The 5,697-nt window shown below is 41.5% G+C and overlaps 1 long non-coding RNA gene across 1 annotated transcript; it reads left to right on the top strand.

Annotated features, from left to right (window-relative positions):
• Positions 1-223: 223 nt before the first annotated feature.
• On the top strand, positions 224-3,543 carry LOC115598111. The gene is made up of 2 exons (XR_003987391.1): positions 224-426; positions 3,154-3,543. It is a non-coding gene; the product is annotated as an uncharacterized LOC115598111 (long non-coding RNA).
• The last annotated feature ends 2,154 nt before the right edge of the window (positions 3,544-5,697 follow it).

Here is a 5,697-nt window from a genome sequence, read left to right as displayed (position 1 = left end):
AGAAGGAAGTTCTTTCTTCAGTAAATATTTTTAAAAGATTGATTGTGGCCCAGAACAGCTCAAAACTGTTTTCCAACACTCTGTTTTAACCAAAAGCTTTCACTCTGATGGAGGAAGCAAAGGCCAGGATGACTTAGGGTCTGAACAGACCTTTGTACATATTATGCCCTGCAGCTACTTCTCTGCCTATTTAGGTTTCACAAGGCAGAGTGGATTTGTCAGTGGGGGTTACTGTGCCCTGCCTGCAGGGATGGCAATGCTAACCTTGCCAGCACCAGCCCAGCCTGGAGCTGAGCTCCTGCCAGCAAAGGCTGAGGGGTCATTGCAGGACTGACAGCAGACAGAGCAGGAGCAGACAGAAGTGCTGCTGACAGAGGAAGAAAGAGTCTGGATCCTGCTCACCATGAGACTTTAAAGTCCAAGAATGTGAGTGGCTTCTCAGTTGATTTTTTTTGTTTGTCTTCTTTTGGTTTGTTTTGTTTTTTTTATTCTGCCATGTATTGTTATTTGCAAAGCTCAGAAGAACTACCGGGTGATACTCATGGCATGCATGGACTTAGCACTATCATGAGAATTAAGACTGTCAGGTTCTCCTGCAGATACAAGAGGCAACATTTCTTTAGCCTTGTTTCTATGGTTACCACAGAGCAAGGACTGAAAGTGCTTTATATTTAGGGTCAAATTTGTGTGATACGTTCAGCCATATCTGAAGCATTTATAACAGAGACAGACCTCTGTAGGTATCAATGACAATATTCTGACAGTCACAATGTGACAGTGTCCTGAAGAAAATAAGAGAGGGAGTACTGGCTTAGTGTGAGACATATGTGTTTTGTCTTCTAAAATCTGAATATACATTAGAAACATTCCCCAATGAAGGGCTGGAGCAAGGATGCCATTAGCTCTGCCTCTGTGAGCCTGTAGATGCCTAAGCAGTTGCATAGATGGAAGCCCTGAGACTGCAGCTACAATTGCCTAAAACTTAGTTGCTCTTACTCTGAAACATGGAAGATTTCCCCTCTGATCTGGAATGGTAACTAGAGTCATTGTCATCCCCCACAAATGTCTCTGGTCTTCTTGTTTTGTTATTTTTTTCAAAAGGGGACGAAGCTGCCTTACCTCCTGGGGGCTCCCTGGCGTGTTCACTGTGCAGCCCTGTGGCCTGGCCCAGCTCCCCCCTGCCTGGCAGAGAGCCCAGGACAATTAAAAGTCCCCGTCTGTGTCCTGGCTTCCCAGCTTCTAACCTCAGCTCAGGCAGGCTAAAAACTGCAGTGTTTACATTTGGCACCCAGTCCTCCAGTGGGGAGCAGAGGGAAAGTCTTGTGAGCCCCCGTGTGAACTGAGGCTCCCAGTGCTCCTGTGACTGGTGCTGCAGCGAGAAGGGACTGAGGGGGCTTCAAATCCTGTGCATCTCTGACCATCAGCTGGCCTGGAGAGTAGGCACCCCTGCTTTGCACGCTCTGTAACCACCACCAAGCCACCCCATGATTCCATCCCCAGTCCAAAAATTAATTCTCTCTCTCAAGCCCCTAATCAGGCCTTTACCTGTGGAAGATTTATGAAGAACTGCTCTCTGAGGTGCTGCTTCTCTCCTCCCAAGTCTGTCATGGCAATGTCCTCATCCTCCTCCCCAGCACAGGACAGAGACAGGTGCTTCACAGTGAGGTTTTGCAGGGACAGAAATGAGAGGAGCAGTCATGTTGCTGCCAGGATGGATCTTGAGGTGCTGAATTATTTCTGCTCTGGTATCCTGTCATAAAGGCTGAGCAATGGACCTTGCTTGCTCTCTGCAGAAACCATCATCAGCTGCTGGAGCCCAGAGGCAGAACTGTGAAGCCAGCAACCAGGGATTTCTTCTGAGTATTTTGTGAAGTGCTCTAATCTGCAAACCACCTCTCTGTTCTGAAGACTCAAACTAAACTTCGGGTCTTCAGCTCCTTCCAACTCAACCTACTTTAAGACTGGCCAGAGCTTTAGACCTCAGAAACACAATCTCCTGAACAGTCCATTACATGAATTATCAGAAAACTGGGCAAGTTTTAAAAAGAAATATGCCTGTGATTTGGGAAAACTTTGTTGAAAATAAACTATTTCCAAAGAATATGCTATTTTAGACAGATCAGCATTTTCCAATGACACTACATTTTGTCCTCCCTTCCTGAACAGCTCCAGTCTGGTCTTCATTCTGGTTCAGTGAGAGCAATCAGATCATCATCCAGTCACACCAGACAGCAAACCCAGTTTTGTAAAAAGACCTTTCTCAAGCTGTGAGTTTCTACTTTGCAAAGGGTCTCACCACTACTATAAATTGCTATTTACACTTCAAATTTCCGCTTCTTGAAGGAAAAATCACGGAATGATGAGAAAGTGGAACACCAAAGGCATATATTTGTTGTGAGATCATTTGTTCAAATGCAACCAAATGCTACTATTAATGACAGTTTTGGAAAGGAAGGTTAAGATGATTACCTTGAGCCAAGTAAGATGAAATCAGGGTGTTTACAACCTCCCCCCCCCTTCTGCAAATGTAAAAGCAATGGCTGTGGATGTATGTTTCTTGGTTCAAGGCAAATAGGGGCAGTAAGTTAGGAAATGACAGAACTAGAGAAATTTGTTGAATTTCAGCTCACAGGCTGTGATGAAAATTATGTCTTCAAATATCCATCAGTTAGAGACAATTGCAATAGTGCTATGGGGGTCTCCACCAGGAGCATCTCTCTTCAAATATTTCGAATCCCTTTGGGCAGGATTACCTCTCAGGTCTTATTGGCTTACCATGTTACACCTGGTTTTATCAGCTATGTTTATTTGCTTTCCCACTGCTGCAACTCTGAATTATATGGCATGGCATATATCCAGTTTCCTACCCCTAATTGCTTTTTTTCATAAGTAATGCCAGAGTGCTAATACTTTTTTTTTAAAAAAAATACATTTTTTCAACAATATTGTTGTGATACCAGACAGATACTATAATTTTTAACACTGCAGTTGTTAGTGGTAAAATCACCACCAAGAGGGTGCATGCAGAGGTTGTCCAATTTTGTTGGTTTACACTGAAGAGAGTCTAAAAATGTTCCATTTCAAAAAGGTCATTAGATTATATTGATGGGTCACCAAGCTCCAGTAATAAGATTTTAATTATTTAAATTTCAGATTCAAAGATTGTGATCCAAGTTGGCCTCAGAAGTTTTTCATTCAAGGCAAATCAACATGCAATGGGACTTGCTTTTCAAGGCTATTTCTGATTGGCCTCCTTGCTAAAAAAGTAAGAAGTTCACCAGAAGGGTAAAGACAAAGCATCCTGGGAATATGAAACAAGAATGAGCTACCATCAAACTTCACCTCATTACTGCTTAGATTTGTTTTCAAAGTGAGATGGAATGCAAACTAGCCATAATGCAGATTCTGTCCCAAAACTTTCCACTCCACTCCACTCTTAAGTCACATTAAACACAGTGATGGCCATAAAAGTCCACTGTGAGACTTGTTAAAGCATGCATACTTTTGATCACTCAAGACAATAAATAATCAGAATAACAAGCACTCCTGTAGTTGTGTCTTTAGGTGAGTCCAAATGAAAATACTTATATTTGCTGACCTTAAAGCAAACTTTACTATTAGTGGGCCGACAGGGTTACCTTGCACCATTTGTAAGGCATAGTAGTGGCACAACTGCTGAAGGATCAGGCACTTCCAGGCCCATTCCTCAGTCAGAATTGAAAGCAGCAACTGAGAATTAAATGTTTTTCTTTGGCTTTTTGTACACAGACATAAGATTTGTTCTGAGCTTCATGGCTACACTTGGGCCCACTGGCCCAGTTCTGTGATACAGCATTTACCACAAACTTCTTTACGAGTCACATGAGACCATCTAAAGTATATAGCATGTGGAGAGATTATTGCTTAAGTTTTATAGGACTCATGCAAATAAAACTGTGTAATAACAATATCTCTTAAACTCAATAAACCTGAAAGACCTTCATATACAGTTAAAATGGCATACAAGCCAGAAGTATTATTAAAACTGATTCATCTCAATGCTGGTTTAGCCTGAGAAGCTCACAGCTGGTTTATGTCAAGGTTACTGTGGCTGCAGCATCCTGATGTTACCAATTTAAACCTCCCTTACTCATTTTTCTACTGTGCTGTAGCTGTCATCAGTGTATAGACCCAATTCTAACCTCAAGGATATCTTTGAAAAATAAAGGTAAACTTGAGCTAATAGGGTTTGGTTAAGCAGATTTTTTTATACTGTAAATTATCAGGGGCTCTCTAGATCTTCAGCTCAGTGTATATTCAGAGAATTATGATAGAAATTAATGCATTTTTTTCATACTGGAAGAAACTAATGAATTGCAGCTGTGAGTTAAATAATTTAGAAGCTCAGTATGGATCACTGCTCAAGTAGCAAGCTTGTTCTATTTATAGCATAGTTGCCATTTTTTCTCCTTTCTGTATGCATTTTAATAATTTACTTACTAATAAATTATTAAGTGAGGTGAGGAAGCCCACTGCCCTGTTTTATAGCATCACATAGGAAATGTGAGTTTAGGAGACTTGCTTCTGAGGTCAGATGAAGAGGGTGTGCAGAGAAGATGATCAGCTTGAGGGCAGAGGTAGTGATGCTGATGTGTTGGCAAATATGAAGAGCCCTGGGACTGATCTATCAAATGCAGTGTGATGGTGCTGTTGTGTGGCCGGCAGTTTTATTTCTGAGTCTGGGATGACACTACATAATTATCCTTCTGCCTAGACATAGGAGAGTTGAATGTTGATCCAGTTAAATAGCTCCAGGAAGGGAATCTTTCACTGGAAGAAAGTACAGTTGCAATGAAGAGAGAATTAGAGAATGCATGACTGGCTGTATGACCTCTTCGCTGAATGGACATGGGAGGAATCACTCATCATGTTTGAAAGAAGCACATAAAGACAAAACTGTTGTGTCCAGGTATTCAGAAAAATGGGAAGGAAGCAGCAACGTCCCAAAGGTAATGACAGAGGCTCTGGAATGGAAAATAAAGAAACAGGTGCTCAGGAGGCCAAGCAGCACTGTGATACGTGTTCGCCTTGATACCAATGAGAGTTTTATCAGTGTTGGAGATATCAGTGTTGGGTAAAAATGAGCATTTTGATCTCCATACCCATTTTAATGTTTTTGCTGCTAGTCATTCAAATTCTCATCAGCCAAAAGGTGGACTAGGCAAATGCTACTTAGCAAAGAGGAGACCAAGGAACTCCAAACTCTAATATATGCAGCTTTTGCCACAGGAAAAGATAGAGAGAGGCAGGCAGACAAGACAGTACCTGGCAGTGTCATGGAAAAAAACCTGTCAGGATGAGTCTCCCTGGGTGTGAAAATGAACAACTGACTATTATGCACCTAGATTTAAAATCTAGGAAACCAAAATTTTGGTGAGGAGCACATCTTCAAAATCTACTTCAGTAGTGGTTGCCTAAAAAAAAAGGAGACTTATTGAAAGAAAAGGCATAAGAATGGCAACTAAACTAGTAAAAGTTAGCAGCTACCATGAAGAGTATTTATAGCCAAGATACCTAGGACTTAGAAGAATGTCAGACTTCAGATAGATCAGTGCACTCTACCCACTGCAATAAACTGACATGATTTAATATCAGATTAATGGAAGGTGTCTGAAGGAAAAAAAAAGACAGCTTTCAAATATCTCAGGCTATGTTGAG

Source organism: Calypte anna, chromosome 3 (genome assembly GCF_003957555.1).
Source record: "Calypte anna isolate BGI_N300 chromosome 3, bCalAnn1_v1.p, whole genome shotgun sequence".
NCBI lineage: Eukaryota > Metazoa > Chordata > Aves > Apodiformes > Trochilidae > Calypte > Calypte anna.
The sequence above is the reverse complement of the archived record's forward strand: the minus strand, read 5'-3'. Positions and strand labels throughout refer to the sequence as shown.